Below are 21,871 nucleotides of genomic sequence, written 5' to 3'. Positions count from 1 at the left end.
GAAGGCTATCCTCTTGGGAGAAGCACAGAGCTTTGGGACAGACAGACGTTCAGCAATGGTAAAACAGGAAGGGACCCTTCCAAAACAGGAAATTCGGCGAAACTGTTCCAGGCACATAATCTGTGGGGGCAGATGTCTCTGCTGGCTAAACTGCCCTCCCATCTGAGACTATCAACTCAGTTATGCTTAAAGCAGAGACAGAAAGCACATCTTGATAAAGGAAATAAACAGATGAACTGCAAAGTGTCTGCTTAGGATTTGAAAGAAATCAGACTGTGACTAAAAGACACCAGGCTTTTAATAAAAGCTTAAAAAGTAAATGCATACCACCTCACACCCACCCATTAGGAAGGCTACTGTGGAAGGAAGGAAGGAAGGAAGGAAGGAAGGAGGGAGGGAGGGAGGGAGGGAGGGAGGGAGGGAAGAAAGAGAGAGAGACAGAAGAGAAGAGAAGAGAAGAGAAGAGAAGAGAAGAGAAGAGAAGAGAAGAGAAGAGAAGAGAAGAGAAAGAAAATAAGTGTTGGTGAGAATGGAGAAATTGGAACCCTTGTGCAATGTTGGTGGTAAAATGGTACAGATGTTGTGAAAAATAGTATGGCAGTTCCTCAAAAAATTAAATACAGAATTACCATATGATCCAGAAATTCCACTTCCATTTCAAAAAGAATTGGAAACAGGGTCTTAAAGAGATATCTTACACCCATGTTTATGGCAGCATTATTCACAATAGCCAAGTGGTAGGAGCAACCCAAGCATCTATCTATGGATGAATGGGTAAACAAAACGTGGTATGTCCACACAATGAAATATTATTTAAGTCTTAAAAAGGAACGAAATCTGACACATGCTACAACATAGATGGACCTTAAAGATATGCTAAGTGAAATAAGCCAGACACAGAAGGACAAACACTGTATAACTCCACTTACATGAGGTACCTAGAGTAGTCAAATCTGTAGAGACAGAAAGTAAAACAGTGGTTGTCAGGGGCTGGGGGAGAAGGGAATGGGGAGTTGCCGTTTAATGGGTATGGAGTTTTAGTTTTGCAAGATGAAAAAGTTCTGGAGAACTTTTGGTGATGATGATGTGTCCATATAGGTTCATCAATTGTAACAAATGTACACTGAGGTTTGGAATGTGGGTAACGGGGGAGGTTATGTGTGGGGTGGGGGGATATGGGAACTCTTTGGACTTCTGCTCAATTTTGCTGCAAACCTAAAACTGCTCTCAAAAACAAAGTTTAGAAATTTTTTAAAAAGCTCTGGAAATGGATGGGGGTGATGGTTGTACAACAATGTGAATGGACTTAATGCTACCGAACTGTGTACTTAAAAATAGTTAAGATAAATTTTATGTTATGTGTATTGTATCACAAAAAATAAAAATAAATAAAATGAAAAAGGCAGAGGGAGAGATGGGCTAGAAATGGATTGTAATTTAGGAACCTTAGAATACCGTACATTTTAAAATACCGTAGGTAGACGTTACAGTGTTTTGATATATTTTAAATCTATTTTATATTAACAAAAATATTTCAGAATTTCAATCAATACAATTATACAGAATAGGATGCCTGTTGGGCAAATATGGAGAACGCATGGCAGGCAGAAGGAAGGAAACAGAGGGAAAGAAACACTTCAGGACTTTTGCTCTGAAGGGAGCATTCCTGGGGGACCTGCAGGGGAAGAAGGGGTGGAGAGGGGCGCAGTACAAAGAAGGAACTCAGCCCTCGCTAGGAGCCAGCTGAGTCCCTGCTCTGAAGTCATCTGGGGAGGAAAGTGGTCATGCTTTAGCTTGGAAAGCTGTGGTGGAGGGAGGTATGAAAAAAGCTCTTTTGTTCCTTCCACGCCTAAGAAGCTTTTCATCGCCAATCATCCCTGAGACCACGGAGTAGGGGCAGCAGCAGATGAAAAAGTGAGAAAAATAATGCAGACATGTTAGAAGCAGGCTTGACATTTGCTTTTCACTTTTTAGCTGAGGGGAATCTGTGAGTGATGGTCAAATCCCGTGCTCAATGTTTTGCATGATAGCAAACACAAAACCCTAACAGAAAATAGCCTGCAGGAAAAGAGCGACGACAAGCCTAGCAGGGCTGATGGGTCCAAATGAGTGAAGCCCCTTCAGAATAATCTCGGTGGGGAAAGCTCCCAACCATCTGATGTACATCTGAAACTCTACTGGCAAAGAGCCAAGAGTGTGCGGCACACGCCCCCCTTAAAAAAAAAAAAAAGACGAGATGTAACTGACGTATACGATAGTATTGGTTTCAGGCGTACAACATAATGATTATGTGTCTGTCTATATTGTAAAATTATCCCACAATAAGGCTAGTTAAACATCCCTCACCTCACATAATTACAATTTTTTTTCTTGTGATGAGATTTCTAAGATCTATTCTCAGCAATTTTCAAATATACAGTACAGTATTGGTAACTACAGTCGCCATGCTGTACTCACATCTCTAGGACTTACTCATCTTATAACTGAAAGTTTGTACCTTTTAAACACCTTCATCCATTTCGTCTACCCCCCCACCCCCACCCCATCTCTGGCAGCCACCAATCTATTCTCTGTATCCATGAGTTGCTTTGTGTTTGCTTTTTTAAGATTCCACATATACGTGAAATCATACAGGATCTCTTTCGCTGTCAGACTTATGTCACTTAGGATAATGTCCTCAAGGTCCATCCATTGGACCTTATTGCAATGATAAGATTTCCTTCTTTTTTATGGCCGAGTGGTATCCATTGCATACATACACCACATCTTCTTTATCCATTCATCTGGGGTTGGATACTTAGGTTGTTTTCATGTTTTGACTATTGAAAATAATGCTGCAATGAACATGGTAGTGCAGAGATCTCTTTGAGATAGTGCTTCCAGCACATTCCCTTCAATATCTTCACTGGGGGCAAATCTTTGTTCTTTCCGGGGTGCACTGAGTTTTTGGAAACAGCCAGAAGTTATTCACAACCAACTGGTGTGAAATAAGAAAACCAAGCTGATTTCTCCCTTGTGGATCAGATGCTGATTCTGTCAGCAATTTTAACAAGAAATCCAAAAATTATTCTCATCAAGGCACCCAAGAAGTGCTTCCCACAGTGAATAAAGAGGATACTAGTCATTTAGCTGTGTGAATTGTAGACTATTTTTCCAACGTCTTTATCTTATCACCTCGCTTTGCAGCAATCACAAATCCCGTAATTCTGGGTTCACAGCTTTAAACACCCTCAAAGAGAATGCTATGAAGTTCTATGGAAGATGAACAATAATTGCCTGGCTGCTTTTTTATATTTGAAGATGTTGCAGTAGCTGAGAGTGGTGGCCACATAGATCTAGCTTTGAAAAAGCCTCAGAGACACCAATGTTCTCTCCAACTTGTGCCAAGACCAGCTGCTCTTTAGTTCGAGGAGGAAGTGGAGGTACCACCAGACCTGGCACTGAAATAACCCTGTGAGTCAGACTTGGGGACTTCTTACTGCATATACTTCCACGTACCCGCCCCTCTGCCCTGTGCCCCATGTCTGCTGTCCAAAGACCAAAGCCAATCACCGAGCAATCCTTTCTCCGAGGTTCATGTTATCAGACATATAACACTTCATGTGTATCATGAGATGCTTCTAATATTCCATTTAGAGGATTTTCGTATTTTTTTCAGGTAACTATTTCTGCTTTGTCTTCTTTTGAGCATTTCCTGCTGTATTTTTGTTTTACTTTCAGTGAAACTGGCTAATTTCAAGGTATATGAATCAGAGAATGAAGCCATTTAGAGAAACAGAGTCATGTGCAGAAAAGGGACAAGCAGCCCTTTGTGAGAGGTTGACATTCTCTCAAGCTCTCACCCTAAATAGCTGCATCACTTTCCTTTTTCTGCCTCTTGTCTTTGGCCAGAGGAAGCAGATGCTAGAAGCGGGGAGCTGAGGGGGAGGGAACTTCAAGGTGAAAAGAAAGCCCTTTTCTCTCTACCACTGGATTTAGGCATTTTCGCCTCCAAAGGAATTCTGGACAGATTAAAGAGAAATACAGAATAAATACACATAAATCAGGAAAAAAATTAAATTTTTTTTTCCAAATTTCTATCTGGGCAAAGACTCTTCAAGCTTAGAGTACACAGAAGAAAATACCAAATAAAACACAACAGAAAACATTTAAAAATCATTATTATTTATTTTAATTTAAGGTATTGTATGTTTATAATGGCCAAGAAAAAAGGGAAAAAAACCCAGTTAAATGTATTTTATTTTGCTTTTGAACATCACCTTAAGTAGCACTTATTTTTCAGATGTTGGAATGCCCGTAACACATATATGTTATACATATTTTATATAGTATATAAGATATATTTAAATTTCCATACAGTGAAATACAAAGATATTAAATACACAATTCAGTGAGTTTGGATTTGTGTATGTACCCATATAACCACTACTCTGACAAAATATACGATTCTATCACACAGAAAATTGCTGATGCCCCTTCTAGTTGATCTTCAGCCCCCTGTAGGAAACCACTGTTTTGACTTTTGTACCACAGATTTGCCCATTCTTAAACTTCATACAAATAAACCATACAGTATGTCCTCTTTTGGGCCTGGTTTCTTTTACTGTAATATTTTGGAGATTTATTCATGTTGCTGCATGTATCATTACATTATTTTTTATTGCAGAATATTCCATTGTATAAATAAATATACAAAAATTTGTTTATCCACTCTAGTGATAAGATTTTGGAGCTGTTGCCAGTTTGGGGCAATTATGAACAAAGCTGCTGTGAGTATTCTCGATCAAAACTTTTTCTGGACATTATGTTTTATCTCTCTTGGATAAATACTTAGGAATAAAACTGCTGGGTCATAGGATGGGTGGATGTGTCACAGTTTTCCAAGGTGAATGGGTCATTCTATACTCCCACCAGTATGAGTTCAGTTGCTTGACATTCTCACTATATTTGGCATTGTCAATCTTTTTAACTGTAGTCATTCTAGAGGGTGAGAAACAGTGTCTTGTTGTGGTTTGAATTTGCATTTCCCTGGCAAATAATGATGCTGAGCATCTTTTCATGCCTTTTTTAGCCATTCACAAATCTTCTTTTGTCAGGTATCTGTTTGAGTCTTTTGTCCACTTTCATTTGGGTCATTTGTCTTTCTGTTATTTATTTATAGGAGTTCTTTATAAGCTTTAGATATAAGTCTATGCATTGCAAGTATTTTCCAACAATCTGACTTGTCTTTGTGTTTTTAATGGTATCTTTCAATAAGCAGAAATTTTTTTATTTCAAAAAAGTCCAATTTAGCAATTTTTAATTTTATGTTCAGTGCTTTTTGTGTGTGTCTGCTTTGCGATAACTTTCCCTAATCCCAAGGTTGTGAAAATAATCACCTAATTGTTTTCTAGAAGCTTTCTAGTGTTAGCATTTACATTTAGGTCTATGAGATAGAGGACAGAGTTCATTTTCCCCCCATACATTTATCCAATATTTCCAGCAGCATTTGTAGTAAAGACTTTCCTTTCCCTACAGAATTACACTTGGCAATTTCATCAAAAATGAACTGATGATCTGTGTGTGGATTCTCCATTCTGCTCCATGGCTCTATTTGTCTATATGCCAGTACCATCCTGTCGTGACTGCCATAGCTTTATAGTGGTCTCGAAATCAGGTTCTGTGGGTCCTCCAGCTGTTGATTTCAAGATTGTTTTGGCTATTCTAGGTTCTTTGCATTTCCATTAAATTGTTTTCATCAACTTCTGCATTTCTACCAAAAGATTTTAATTTGAGGTTTTAATTGGTATAACTTTGAATTTATAGATAAATTCAGAGAGAACCAATAGCTTCCAATCCGTAAACATGATATATTTCTCCATTTATTTAATTTTCTTGGATTTCCTCATGATCATCCAGTGGTTTTTATGGTAGAGGTCTTGCATGTATTGTGATAAAAATTGTTTCCTATGCATTTTCTTTGTTTGGGGATGCTATTAAAAGGGATTTAAAAATTTTTCATTTTTAATTGATTGCTGTGATTATATAGAAAGACCCTTAATTTTTGTATATTGACTTTATATTCTATGACCTTATTAAACTCTCTTATTAGCTCTAGTGGTTGTTTCATAGATGCCTTATAGATGGTTATGTCAGATGCAAATACAGTTTTTCTTCTTCCTTTCCAATCTTTAAGCTTTTTATTTCTTTTTCTTTGACTGCAATCACTGGGAGCTACAATGTTGAATAGAATTGAGAACAGACGTACTTGACTTTTTCCCAGTCTTGGGAGAAAAACATTCAATATTTTACCATTAACTATATTAACTAAAGGTTTTTCATAGATAGCCTTTATCAGAATGAGGAAATTCCGTTTTATTGCCCAGTTTTCTGAGGTTTTTACTATGAATGAGCATTGAATGTCTTCAAATGTATTTTCTACATCTACGAGATGGTCATATGGTTTTTCTTCTTTATTCTGTTCCTACAATGAATTCTGTGGATTTCCAGTATGAAACCAATCTTGTACTCATGGGATAAATCCCGTTTGGACTTGATGTATTGTCGTTTCCATATATTGTTGCATTTAATTTGCTAATATTTTGTTAAAGATTTATGTACCCATATTCATGAGGGATACTAGTCTGTAATTTTCTTTTCTTGTAGCATCTTTGTCATATTTTGGTTCCAAGATTGTTTGTTGCCAGTGTCATCAAACAAATTGGAAACTATTCCTTCTTTCTCTGTTTCCTGAATGGGTTGTATAAGATTGGCATTATTATTTTTTCCTTAAAGGTTTAATGGAATTTACCAATGAAAGCATCTGGCCCTGGAATTTTGTTTGTGGGAAAATTTTTAATTAGGAATTCAATACCTGCAATAGACAATATTTATTCAAAACAAAAAAAAGGGCCATAAAAATTTTGTATTTAATTTTGTGTCAATCTTGGTCATTTGAAAATTTCAAGGAATTTTCTCATTTCATCTAAGTTGTTCAATTTAATTGCATTATTTATAATGTTTATTTATTATCTTTTTAATGTCTGTAGGATATGTGATGATATCCCGTCTTTCATTCCTGATACTGATAATTTGTTTTCTCTTTCTTTTCTTCTTAATCATTCTTACTGGGGTTTATCAAATGTATTAATCTTTTGAGAAGACCAACTTCTGAATTTGTTAATTTATTCAATCATTTTTTTATTTTGTTGATTTCTATTCTTTATTATTTCTTTTCTGCTACTTTGGCTTTAATTTTGTTCTAGTTCTTAAGGTAAAATTTAGGCCATTAATTTAAAATCTTTTTTTCTAACACTGTAAGCATTTAACACTACAAATTTGACCCTAAGCACTGCTTTAGCTGTAACGCTTAAATTCTGATATGTTGTATTTTCATTCGGTTGGAAATATTTCCTCATTTTCCTTGTGATTTCTTCCTTGTCTCATGGGTGTTGATTAATTTCCAAATATGTAGGGCTTTTCTAGTTATTATTACTGACTTATAATTTATTTATTACTGACTTCTAATTTATTTCTGTTGTCATAAAGGAACATATTATGTAAGACTGAAATGTATTGAGACTTATTTTATGGTTCAGCATATGGTCTATTTTGCTGACTATGCCACGTGCACTTTAAAAGAACTGATAGTGTTTGTGATAGACTGAACAATGGCCTGGGAGGTGTCTAGGTCTTAATCCTGTGAATGATACCTTATATGATGTATTAGTTAGCGTTTCCCAGAGAAACAGAATTAATATGTGTGTGTATGTGCATGTGTATAAATTGTGAGAGAAACAGAATTAATATGATGTGTGTGTATGTACATGTTATAAAGAAAGAAAGAAAGAAAGAAAGAAAGAAAGAAAGAAAGAAAGAAAGAAAGAAAGAGAGAGAGAGATTGGGTTCATGCAATTATGGAGGCTGGCAAGTCTAAAATCTGTAGGATAGGCCAACATGCTGGAGACCCAGGGGAGAGTTGCAGTTTGAGTCCAAAGGCAGAGAATTCCCTCTTATTCTGGGGAGGTCAGTCTTTTTCTAGTAAAGCCTTCAATTGATTGGATGCCCCCCCCCCCCACATTATGGAGGGTAATCTGCTTTACTTAAAGTCTACTGATTTAATGTTAATTCCATATTTTAAAAAATACCCTCACAGAAACGTCTAGAATAGTGTTTGATCAAATCTCTGGATACTGTGACCTAGCTACATTGACACATAAAACAAACCATCACATATGATGACAGAGCCTACACAGGTATGATTAAGTTAAGGATCTTGAGATGGGGAGCTTATCCTGGATTATCCAGGGGGGCCCTAAATGTGATCACAAGTGTATTTATAAGTGGAGGCAGAGGGATATTTGATTACAGAGACAGAAGGAAAGGTGATGTAAAGATGAAGCAGAAAGAAATCTGAAGATGCTATGCTGCTCGCATGAAAGACCGATAAAGGGCCATCAGTCAAGAAATACAAGCTGGAATTCCCATGAGAAATCCCTCTAAATGCTGGAAAAGGCCAGGAAACAGAATCTTCCCCAGAGCCTCTGGAGTGGGCATGACTTGGTTTTGGCCCAGTGAAACTAACTGCAGACTTCCGATCGCCAGAGCTGTAAGAGAGTAAATGAGTGTTGTTGTGAGCCATTCAGTTTGCAGTAATTTGTTACAGCAGTCACAGGAAACTAGTATAGATTTTGGTACCCAGAAATGGGGTACCGCTGTAATGTGGGAGTGGCTTTGGAATTGGGCAATGGGTAGAGTCTGGAAGAATTTTGAGAAGCATGACAGAAAAAGCCCAGATTGCCATGAACAGAGTCTTAGTAGAAATACTGGATGTTAAAGATTCTGCCTGTGAGGACTGAGAAGTGAGGAACACGGTAGAGAAAGCCTGTATCATCGTCGAGAATACTGGCATTATCGTAAACAGACTACTGGTATATAATAAATATACAGATGTTAAAGGTGCTGCTGGTGAAGGTTCAGAGGAAATGAGGAACGTGTTATTGGAAGCTGAAGAAAACAGGATCCTTATTATATAAGGGCAGAAAGCTTAGCTGAATTGTGTCCTCTGGTTGTGAGGAAAACAGAACTCGTAAGCAACGAACTGAGATATTTAACTTGAACCAGGCTGCACTTCCAAGCAGTGTTGAAGGTGCCGCCTGGTTTCTTCTTGCTACTTGTAGTAAAATTCAAGAGGTAACAGATAAGTTGAGGGAAGAACTGTTAAGCAAAAAGGAACCAAGACTTGATGATTTGGGAAACTCTCAACCTATCCAGATTGCAGAAGGTAATTACATTAGGAGATTCGCTGTCTGGAAAGTAGACTCTGGAGCTAAGGCCGAGGGTGTGGCTGGCTGGACAACTGTCCACTAGCGCTGAATAGATTAGATGCGTGACTCATGGATCCCCCTCAGCCATTTGAGCAGAAGCCAAGAATGGAGTTGGGAGAACACAGGAAAGATCTGTGAAGGAGCCTCTTGTGTAATTGGATGAATCCTGTGACATACATGAGGTTTTTGAGAATGTTTTCTCAACAGAAACACTGCCAGCTTGAACAGAAAGAGGATGAAATGAAAGAAGGCTGTCAAGATTCCCAAACTTCGAAAGGCAGGAAACAAGCTGATAAAACGACTCCGCTGCAAACATGTGCTACCCTTCAAAAAAAGGGAAGATGACTCTGGGGAAGTGGGGAGAAGGGAGCAGGGACAGAGCGAGAGCCTCAAGCCACAGAGGGTTATTCCTGGGTCTTGAGACCTAATGGAATTTACCCAGTTGGATTTCAAAATTGCTTGAGGCTGGTGATTCTTTTCCTTCTTCCATCTTCTCCCTTTCGGAACAGGAATGTCTGCAACTGTCCCCCTGTGCCTGTCTCACAATTCTAGTTTGGGAGCAGATAACGTTTCTAGTTTTACAAGTTCACAGATGAAGAGGAATTTTGCTCCAGGGTGGGTCATACCCAGAGTCTCACCTGTACTTGAGTTAGATGATAAAGATGATGAGATTTGGAACACATCCATGTGCCGGGAGGGTGACACATCCCAACTCCACAGGGACAGGAGTTCCTGTGTTTGGGACACTCCCAGACCTCGGCCTGTGTATCTCTTTATCTAGCTGTTCATCTGTATCCTTTATTATATCCTTTAAGAAACTGGTAAATGTAAGTGTTTCTCTGAGTTCTGTGAGCTGTTCTAGCACTTAATCAAATCCAAGAGGAAGGAGGTAATGGGAACCTCCAATTTGTAGCCAAGTGGGACGGAAGTTGTGAGAAACCTGGGGACCTACTACTTGTCTATGGCCCCTGAAGTGGCAGGAGGGGAGTCTAGTGGGCTGAGCCCTTAACCTGTGGGATCTGAGGCTTTCTCCAGGTAGATAGTGTCAGAATTGAGTTATAAATTGTAGGATACCCCGGGGGTGTCGTAGAATTGCTTGGTGTGGGAAACACCCCCACACATCGGTGTCAGCAGTGCTGTGTGTGGTAGCAGTGAGAGAACAGTAGTGTACGTTAACTATACAATGGTGAAAAGGGGTTTTGCGGGTGTGATTAAGTTAAGGGTCGTGAGATAAGGGGACTGTCATGGGTTATCCAGGTGGGTCCTAAATGTAATCACATATGTCCTTGCAAGAGGGAGGCAAAAGGACATTTCACTACAGAGAGGAAGGAAAGGCGCAGACTGAAGCAAGGTGCTGTTATGCTTCTGGCTTTGAAGATGGAGGAAAGGACTACAAGCCAAGGGTGCAGCTCTCGAGGCTGGAAACAGGCTGACACCTCGATTTGGGGGCCATGAAACTGATTTTGGATTTCTGGCCTCCAGAATTGTAGGAGAGTAAATCTGAGTTGTTTTAAGCCATCAAATTTGTTGTAATTTGTTATAGTAGCCATAGGAAACTAATGCAGTATTGTTTAAATATTTATTGTTTTTTGTGTCTGTGTGTGCGTTTTGTCTCGTTTCATCAATTCCCGAGAAAGGACTCTTAAGCTCTCCAACCATTATGGTGGGTTTTTCTATTTTTCCTTTTAGTTCTAAGTTTTTGTTGCATGTGCTTGGAAGCTCCAGTATTAGGTACATACACAATTAAAATGGTTATGTTTTGTTGATGAATTGTCTCTTTTATCATTATAAAACATCGTACATCTCTGGTAATACAGTAATACAGTTTGGGGTCAGCCATGGGTTTGAGGAGAATTTATTGGAGATTTAGGGGTCTCACCCCTCTGTGGCTCCTCCTTTCCAGAATTGCCTCCTTCAATTTCCAGCTACTCTTGCCATCCTCCAACTCCATCCTCTGGCACCTGACAGTGTACCTGGGGATAAATCTGACTGTGGCTGTGGCTGTGGTTTCCTGCTTGACTTTTAGCCACCCCCAGCTGTCGGGACTGGTCGTGACCCCAGCGGGAACCATACCTTCCCCCAGGGGATCTCACATAATGCAGTTCCCTTCCTCAGGAGTCACATACCCTCCAGTTTCTGCCTGCTTTTGGTTGCTCTCCAGTGCCTTAATATATTTTTTAAATATTTTGTCTAGAGTTCATCATTTGTCTAGAGTTCGTAATTATCGTTTGTAAGAGGATTAGACTAGTATAAGCCATTCTGTCATTATTGAAACCAGAAATCCTCTTAAGTACAATAAAATTTTTTAAACTTCTAGAGTATGAAAGAAAGAAAGAGAAGAGAAAGAAAGAAAGAAAAAAAGAAAGAGAAAGAAAGAAAGGAAGGAAGGAAGAAAACTAAAATGCAAAGAGCTGCCTTGGAAAATAGAGAAGAAAGAAGTAAAGCAGCTGCCTTGTGACCTATTCCTTTTTTAAACACTGGGGGGACACTCCCAGGGAAAGAAAGACAGCCGGTGACCTGTTTTAATCCCTTTGTAAATATACTAATAACTGGGTATTTGCTAGAAGGAGAGTGCTTATTAATGAAATTCTTTCAGCATGACGTCTCTGCTTTAGAACTGCCTATGGTAATCAAACCTAGACTCCGTGGATTTATGACTGGAGAAGGTCACCGTAGTTACACGATGATCATGGGTATAAAACAGAGATTTTCACAACCTAAATAAATGCTCCCTCCCACCCCACTGTGTGAGGTGCCCTGAAAACCTCATTGGAGACCTCATATGTTACAGGTATCTCCCGTTTTCTGACAGTTTGCATTCCACCACCTTGCTTTTACAAAAGACCTACATTAGTACCGTAACAGATTTTGTTGTAAAAGATGAAGTGGCCTAACGAGAAGTAGGGGATACTTGTCCTCTGAGCCAGAGAGCAGATGTCCCAGCAGGAAGGACAGATCTTGGAGTCAGCCAGGATGTCTCAGACCTCCCCCTGCTTTGCATGTGCCTCTTGATTATTTATATTTGCACTTTGATACTGGCAAGAACTCTGCTCCATGTAAATCTGGTTACATCTGAGCCTTGTTAGCTCAGAAAATATTTATAGCAAATACTTAAAGGGGGCCAATATCTTTAGTACAAAAAATTCATATAAAGTATCAAGAAAAGCATCAAGCAACCACAAGATACATAAGCTAAGGACTCAACAGGCCATTCGCAAAGAGAAAATATACATGGTAAACAAATACAGAAAAAGATTCATACTTCTTAGTAACCAACATAAATTATAGTAACTTGGAGGTTTTCTGTTTTTAATCTTTCAAATCAGCAGTAAAAACGGTAATATCTAAAAAATGCCCAGGGTAGAGGGAAGATTCTCAATGCCTTGCTGGGGTGGGGGTGGGGAGTAAACCTTAATGCAAGTCTTGTGAAAAGCAATTTGATCATGTGCTTAAAAAGCCCCCAATAATTTCATTTCTGCTGATTTAGCCTAAGGAAATAATATAGGAAAAGAACCCTATGCCCTAAAATTTTAAAAATTGGAAATAATCTAAAAAGTACAACAGTAAGTGAATCGTTACATACAGTGTGGCATATCCATTCACTGGACTATTATCCCACTATTTCAAATGGTGTTTATGAAGGCTATATAATAATACATGAATATAGTGCAATGTTGAGGGGGGAAAGTAAGCTGCTAAACGGTTTATATGGTGTATTTTAAAAAACGATGGGAAGGAAACGCACTAAAATGTTTCCATTGGTCATCTTTGGGAGGTGGGACTATTAGTTACTGTGTTCTCCTTTTTACTACTGAGAAGTTAAAATTTTTCTTTAATGAATATGTATAATTTTAACTATAAAAAGAAACCTTGTAAAGTCAGAGAAAAATAAGTGTTGATAAGCATACCATAATCCAACATTACCTTATGATCTAGATGTGGAGAATGGCAAAGTGAAACGAAATTAAATATTGTCCAGATACGTGCATGTTAAAAGGTAAACTGAGGCACATTAAAATTTTTTTCAGGAGTTACTCTGGGTGGTGAACACACAATGGGATTTACAGATGATGTAATACAGAATTGTACACCTGAAATCTATGTAATTTTACTAACAATTGTCACCCCAATAAATTTAAAAAAAATTTTTTTTTCAGGAGTTAATTTGAGCACACATTGATTCTAATTGGGTAGCACCAAACCAAAGGTGGTTAGGAGCTCAGCACTGACAGAGCTAGGGGAAGGGAGTTTTATAGAAAAGATGCAGAAGCAAAGCAAGAAACTTATTTGATTGGCCACAGCTTAAGCAGTTGCCTTACTTGGCAAAGCCTAGCTCGCTGCTTCTGATCGGCTCTTCTTACGTTTCATTTTCTCAGATTCAAGTGCATTGACTTTGGCTTAGGTTTTAGTTTGCTTGCCTAAGCACTAAGGCCAACGCCCTCCTTTTTAAAATACTTTAACATGCATTACATCTGTCCCCTCCATGTTCAACTAAGTAAGTCTTCACTGAGTGGGAAGAATTACTTGATAGATACTACTTTCCTTTATAGAATGCTACACAGAGCCAAAGAACATAGAAAGAGGAAGCCAGGCTATTTAAAAGAAAAACATTTGCTGAATTGTTTACAAAGTACGTGTTGTGGATTTCATAAATCTTGTCAGAAACACGACAAAGTGACGTGCACATCCTTGAAATGGTTTAAAGAAACAAACATCAAAATGCTAAGCCCATCCACACGTCATAGAAATACGGAATGAGGGTAGAGGTACCCTGAGACAACATGGCTGCAATTGGTGGTGCCGATTATGATCTGCAGACCCCCAGGGTGTGTGTGGGCAAAACATTTTTTATTATTCTTTCTCACTATGTTGACATGTGCACTGACGGAAGAAAAGCCATGGCGGGTAAAACTGCTGGTGTCCGACTACGAAGGAAGTCAGCGGCACCAAACAGTATGTGTAGCCATTGTGTTCTTCACTACCATGAATTAGTGACTTTGTAAAAATGCCAGCTGCCATCGAGAATGTTCTTAATAAAGCAATACAAATTACAAATTTTATTTAATCTCTACTCTTGCTTGTGTACTATTTAGTTTTCTGGGTAACAAAATCTAAAGTTGGTGGTCTACAGGGAAAGCACTTAGGTGATTACACTATGTGTAAGCTGTATGTGCTGCTTTTTCTACAGAACACCATTTTGGACAATCTAAGACATTTTCAAAAGAAAAATGGGGGCGGTTGGATGGCTCAGTTGGTTAGAGCGCGAGCTCTCAACAACAAGGTTGCTGGTTCAATTTCCACATGGGATGGTGGGCTGCACCCTCCACAACTAGATCGAAGGACGACTTGGAGCTGATGGGCCTGGAGAAACACATTGGGAAACACACTGTTTCCCGATTTAAAAAAAAAAAAATGAACAAAGTGAGCCTGTCTTTGCAAGGAAACAACCGGTGGTATCTGAAGCTAATGACAAAAATTTGAGCTCAAGTGAAAATGAGAATTCTAGAAAACTTATATCTGCCATGGTGAGTTTAACAGCTTAATAATGAGATTGGTGGTGATATTAACATATGGTAATGTTCTTTATATTGTATAACAAAATATGTCAACATTTAGGTGATCTGCATAATACAGTGAAGCAATGTTTTTCTAAGTGATCAATGCATGATGTTACAAAATCATGCCTGGGTAAAAGATCTATTCAAAGTCTCTTTGCCATTTAAAGTAACATATTCACAGGTTCCAGGATAGGGTATGGACATCTTTGGGGGCCATTATTCCGCCTACCACAAATATAAAACAGTGCCACTTTTCTCACTCAATTTTTTTGGTAACATATAGGTATTTTCCATAAAAAGGTTACGTTAACGTGTCATTGGTTGTTAATGCTTTTAAATAAATTAATAATTTTTTATTTCTCAGTTTGTTTTCTAATATGGTAAATGTTGATTGATAGATATAATCCACATAAAGAGAAGCTTCTTGGAGTCCTTAGTTTTCAGAGCACAAAGGGGTAGTAAAATCAATGTTTGAGAATTGCTGGCTTAAATTATTGAAATGGTACGAGCAGGCATCATAAAAAGCTCCTCAAAATAACACAAACATCCTCCAAGGAGGATGAGACCATCCTTGCTACCACATGGAGAAAATGCTGTAAATGTGATATCATTAAGTGAATTGAGCAGAACCTTTCAGGCAACTGCTGGCAATTCCTAGACATACTGGCAAAGCCTCATTAAGGGGAGAGCTGCTTTAGGGTGCCATTCAAGTATCCCTGTGCCCAGAATGTCACACATGACCAACAATACCTGCAGATCTGTCATCAGCACCTGGCCTATGGCTGGGTTTCGTGCCTGGCAGACTGGCTCTGTCCTGGAAGCCTACTGGTGAGACATCTGGATGTTGGATGTCATGGAATGTAGCTCTGCTTGGCTCACAAGGAAGATAAAGAAACAGCTCCAGACTCACCCCGGGGTGTAGCATGGAAAAGGCCTGATATTATTCACATTCATCTGTGCTTCTATTTACCTCCTTTTCATGAGAAGCAAGGCTTCTAACTTCAAAAATTTCTACCAAAGTCTCATTTAAGAAAATTGTCCAAAGAAATACCAGAAAAAGACATAAGAATGAAAATGTTGGTGATTTTTCTTTTCTTCTATTTACTGTCTTGTATTTTTTACGCACTATACACATTTTCTAACAAGAAAAATAACTAGTTGTTTATAAAGTACCCACCACCAAAAACAGGAATGCAGTAATGAAACCTTTTAGAAAAGTTTAGAAAGAAAAATACCGCATAGAACTGTAAGATGCTGAATGTCAAATATATCCATCAGATCAAGCTGAGCTATGCTACAGTAGTAACAAGTGGCTCCCGGTCTCAGTGGCTTAAAACAAGGAAGGTTCACTTGTTGCTTATATGACATGTCCTTCGCATGTTAACCTTGAACCCAGCCTCGTGGAGCAGCCTCTAACTGGAATATAGCAGGTCTCCTGGCAGAAGGATAAGAGAGTGGGGGAACCTGCCCAGGACCTTAGAGCTTCTGTCCAGAACTGTCATGCAGCACCTCTGTTGACATCGGTCAAATGCACATGGGACACGGCCAGTCCTGTGTTCAACAGGACAGAAAAGTATAACCCGCAGAAGTGAGCGGTGCAGGATATTTGGGAAAATGCAGTGTATCATTTCAATGCCAAACAAAACAAACCAAATCCCCACCTCAAAGAGAGGAGAGAGGTAGAAGAAGGAAGACAACCAACATTTATTGTCAACTGTGCTCCTGTCACTTTTACCCCTATTTCTCTTTGAATCCTCCCATGGTCCTTTGAGGGACGTCATTATAGCTCTTCCCAGATGAGGAAACGGTGGCCCAGCAAGGTTAAGTCACTGCCCTGGGTCACGCAGCAAATAAGTGGAAGAGATGGATTTCCAACCAGGTGCCTCTGGTTCTTAAGCTCATGTGGTTCCCACTACCCCACACTGTCTCCAGGGAAGTGTTTGGTTTCTAAAGTGCGTTAAAAGAAAACACAATCCCCTGAACACCAAAACCCGAAACAGAGGCCATCCCTTCCCAAACTGAGCTCCCGGTCAGGAAGGCACTTACTCATCCCTCACAAACCAGCATGTGAAAAGCAGCTGAGCGCGATGACCTCACATGAGAACCAGAGGGGAATGGACTCATCAAAGATCCCTCAGCCACAGCCCAGACTGTGCCCTGACACGGAACCTTCTAGTGGGCTAGATCGGGCTGCTGCCTCATGTCAGACAGACTTGAGTTCCACGCTTAGCTCTGCCACTCGTGATCCATGCACATTTGGGAAACAGCTTGGTCTTTGTGGACCTCCATTTCCCCGTGTCAAAAAGAACGATACTAATGCCCAAGCCCCACAGAGTCACCCCGTAATTAAAATAAGACAAATAAAATGAAAGCACGTATAATTGGGACCCCAAAAATGTCCATTCCCTATCCGTCCCTTTGTTGTGTTAAAGATCACATGGCAGGAATCAAGAAAGGTGCTGTGCTTGGTCTAGAATGGTTCATGGGAGTGAGGGAGACAAGTGACTAGCTCCTGACAACACTGCAGTAAGCACTGTGCAAAGGAACGGAAGCAGAGATAGCGTCGCGTGGTTCAGCACAGCCAGTGGAGCAGATGGCGTTGGGGGAACGGGGCCGGAAAGGTCTTGGGTGTTAAGCAAGCTTGGGTTTAGCTGCATGTGAGGGAATCACAAAGTCACAATGGGATAAACAGAATAAAAGTTGTTTTTTCGTCCCTGAGACAAAGTTAGGAGGTAAGCAATTCTAAGCTAGTGGCTCCATGCTCATCAGACTGAGTGACTGAGTTCCTTCCATTTTGTTGTTTCACCATCCTCATGGGCACCATGGTCGGACGCGTCTGCTTGACCTTCAGGCATCACCTCTACATTCCAGAGAGCAAGAATGAGCCTAAGGGCATGCCCCTTCTCCTTCCATCCTATTAGGCAGAACTTACATGGCTTCATCTCCAGTGGTCTGTGCGATTTCTGAGTCGAGTGGTCCATGGTCAGTCATCTACAAGTCTGGGGCTCTGGGGGGAGGACTAAGTTGGAGATTCAGCATTGGGCTTATGTTATAAGGTGGCCACTCTGGGCATGGCTGGATTCCCCAAGGAGAGTGTGTCCAACGAGGACAGAGCCCCACTGAGGCCTGCAAACATGGATGGGCAGAGAGGGTGAAGCCCACGATGAAGGAGGGAAACAAGGAGAGCACAGTATCAAGGAGAAAAATTGGCAATCAGTAGTGCCCAGTGTTCAGAGTGAGGCTACTTAGGAGTGAGATCATGGGAAATGGCAGACAAAGAGCTCCAAGGATCAGTCCCTCCACTTAAGCAACCATTCGGCTGGTAAAAACTGACAGAATCAGATTTTTGTTATTGTTTTGATCCCTGCCTGGAATCCACTTAAAAACTTAGAGCAACCAGGGTAATCATTAATGAAGAAGAGGCTGCTAAATTTCAGTAAGAAAGTGTTGCAGCATTTTTGCTTCCCCACCTACCATATCCCGTTCCCACGCCCAGCAGCAGCCATGGGGACAACAGCCTGAATTCCTGGTGTGGCTTGCTGGTGCCAGGGTGGGCAATATGGATCTTATTCTCAAAAGTGTCGTTGTGCATTTTGACCTGGCTGGCAGTTCCCTGGGGGACTGGTGCAGAGGCTAACTTTTATTTCACCCCCCCTCAGACTTCCCAGGTGGCATCTGTCGAAACCATTTAAAGACATAAACTACCCATAGCTATCTGGGGCAAGGAACAGCAGATGAGGTAAGCAGCAGACAGACCAAACAGCCTGGGAAAGAGGAAGATACTGTGGGAATAAGGGCTTTGAAGGGCTACTTTATATCCTAGGGAACCTAGGCTGCAACACATATTTTCAGGGCCAGAGACATGCTCAGAAAAGACCTGAAAGGGTTGCCTGGCTGAGCAAAGCAGGAGTGTCCAACTCAAAGCCAATCTGCAAAGACCAAGAGAGGTTTATTTTAGGATTTTTTTGTTTGTTTGTTTGTTTTTGACTCGAGGTGTTTAAGAAGATCTGTGTCTGGTCAGTGGCTGACTAACAAGATAATGGAACAGAGGCTTCGGTGACTACACATGATAAGAAATACAGTCTGTGAAAATTAGTTTGGAAATGTCAGTAAACAGATGACTGCAGCCCTGAACAAGCTATAACAGCAAACCTTGCGAACAGGGGACAGAATCTGATTTCCAGAGTTATCACATTATAATATTCAAAATGTACAGTTTCAACAAAAAATTACAAGGCATACAAAGAAAAAGTATGACTCATCACAGGAAAATAATTGACAGAAACCATCCTTGAGAAAGCCCAGACATTGGACTTGCTGAGACAATGAACTGTCTTAAATATGCTTAAATAGCTAAAGGAAACCTCTGTTCATCGCTGGTAGAAATGTAAAATGATTCAACCTCTGTGGAATACAGTTTGGCGGTTCCTCAAAAAGTTAAACATAGAATTTCCATATGATCCAACAAAAGGAAGCCAGAGAACAATTAATGTATAAATAGAGAATATTAACAAAGAGATAGAAATTATTAAGAGGAACTAATTAGAAATCGTTCTGGAGCTGAAATGTACAATAGTTGAAATGAAAAATTGGAAGAAAATCAACAAAATTGACAAATCTTTAGCTAGGATGACTCAGAAAAAAAGAAAGAAAATGCAACAACTAAAATCAGAAACAAAAGTGATCTTTATGGAAAAAAATGTTATAAGAAAACACTATGAACAATTGTACACCAAAAAATTAGATAACTTAGATGAAATGGAAAAATTCCTACAAACACACAAACCACCAAAACTGACTCAAGAAGAAATAGAAAATCTGAGCAAACCTGTAAAAAGTAAAGAGATTGAGTTAGAAATCAGATTAAATCAGTGATCAAAAATCTCCCCAGAGGCAGGATCAAATGACTTTTCTGGGTAAATTCTACAAAACCTGTAAAGAATTAACACTAATTCTTCCCAAACTCTATCAAAAAATAGAAGAGGAAATACTTCCTAATTCGTTTTATGAGTACTTATGTTCCACTTTAGGGGCTGAAATTCAACCTCTCAATAAAGTACAAAACTGAAAGTCCCCAAAACAACAAAACAACAACAATCCAGGCTGTGTAGTCCTCTTTCAGAGATTCTGCAGAAAGGGCTTATGCATCTGTTGTAACTGGAGTTTGCGATCCTCAAGTATCTTTCCTTTTAAAGAACCTACTATTTTATAATTCTATTCATTGTAATTTATTTCTCTAATGTATCAAAGACCATGATTTCGTCTGTCAAAATGCTGACCGGCTCCAATTCCACCTTGGGTTAATTTGCATTTTAAAAGCTTTTAAAAAATATTTGGTTTTCCCCATTTGTCTATGGTCAATTGATTTTTGACATGGGGGCCAAAACCATTCATTGGAGAAAGGACAGTCACTTCAACGAATGGTGCTGGGACAATTCGAAATCCACATGCAAAAGAATGAAGCTGGATCCAGACCTCACATCACATATAAGAATTAACTCGAAATGGATCCACAACCTAAATATAAGTGCTGAAACCATAAAACTCTTAGAAGAAAACACAGAAGTAAATCTTCATGACTGGATTTGACAATACATTCTTAGATATGACACCAAATGCACAAGCAACAAAAGGAAAAGATAGGTAAACTGGACTTCATCAAAATTAAAGGCATGTGTACATTAAAGGACATTATCGGAAATACAATCTACAGAATGGTACATTATATTTGCAAATCATGTATCTAATAGGAATCTAGTATCCTATCCAGAATATATAAAGAACTCTTACAACTCAATAACAAAGAGATAACACAATTTAAAAATGGGCAAAGAGATATTTCTCCAAAGAAGATATACAAATGGCCAACAAGCACATGAAAGATGTTCACCATCACTAATTAATAGGGAGATGTAAACCATGCCCCCTAGGAAGGCAATAATAATTATGACAATAATAATTTTAAAAATGGAAAATAACAGTGGTGGAGGATGTGCAGAAATTGGAACCCTCTGTTCATCGCTGGTAGAAATGTAAAATGATTCAACCTCTGTGGAATACAGTTTGGTGGTTCCTCAAAAAGTTAAACATAGAATTTCCATATGATCCAGCAATTCAACTTCTGGGTATCTACCAAAAAGAACTGAAAAAGGTACTCAAACAAATATATGTATACACATGTTTATAGTAGCACTTCTGACAATAGCCAAAAGGTAGAAACAGCCTAGATGTCCATCAATGGATGAAACGGATAAAAAAACTGGTATATCCATGCAATGGAGTATCATTCAGCCATAAAAAGGAATGAAGCGCTGACACATGCCACCATGTGCCGATGAAACTTGAAAACATTATGCTAAGTGAAAAACGTCAGACACAAAAGGGCACATATTATGTGATTCTATGTATATGCCACATCCAAAATAAGTAAATCCATAGAGACAGAAGTAGATGTAGTTGTTAGGGGCTAGGGGTGGGGATGGAGGCGGGGGTGGGGGTGGAGAAGAAACTGTTTAACGGTTAGTTTTTACTTTGGAGCCATGGAAACGTTTTGGAACTGGATAGAGGTCGTTGGGATTGCACAAGACTGTGAATGTACTAAATACCACTGAATTGTACATTTTAAAATGGTTTATTTTATGTTATGTGAATTTCACCTTTTTTTTTAAAACAATGAGGTTATTCAGAAATGTCAAAACATTGACGATCTCAACTCACCCCATAGACCCCAAATCCTGGAATCACAACTCTTTAGGCCAAGTCTCAAGTCATCAATAGCAAGTGCATCCCTGTGCAATTTTATCCCGAGATCCCGGTGGTTCCAAAGCTCTAGAAAACAGACAAGGAAAATTCTCATGTTAGCACCAGGCCACTAATGCTCTGGTAAAGAAAGTAGATCCTTCTTGAGGTGGGTGGCGAGGGGTACGGGAGATGCCAAGCTACCTGACACTACAGGAAATGAGACCTGTCACAAAGTAAATGTGCTACGGCCCCACGGTGCTGCCAGGC

At 39.4% G+C, this 21,871-nt stretch overlaps 1 long non-coding RNA gene across 5 annotated transcripts in view; it reads right to left on the bottom strand.

Annotated features, from left to right (window-relative positions):
- LOC109446987 (uncharacterized) overlaps window positions 1-21,871 on the bottom strand; it is an 82,880-nt gene that overhangs the window by 60,748 nt on the left and 261 nt on the right. For all 5 annotated transcript variants that reach the window (XR_012490882.1, XR_012490881.1, XR_012490883.1 and 2 more), the window contains exon 2: window positions 21,581-21,691. This is a non-coding gene — a long non-coding RNA (uncharacterized LOC109446987). The remainder of the gene's footprint in view (window positions 1-21,580; window positions 21,692-21,871) is intronic.

This window comes from Rhinolophus sinicus, linkage group LG12 (assembly GCF_036562045.2).
Source record: "Rhinolophus sinicus isolate RSC01 linkage group LG12, ASM3656204v1, whole genome shotgun sequence".
NCBI lineage: Eukaryota > Metazoa > Chordata > Mammalia > Chiroptera > Rhinolophidae > Rhinolophus > Rhinolophus sinicus.
Note: the sequence above shows the minus strand (reverse complement) of the source record. Positions and strands in the feature narration are given on the sequence as shown.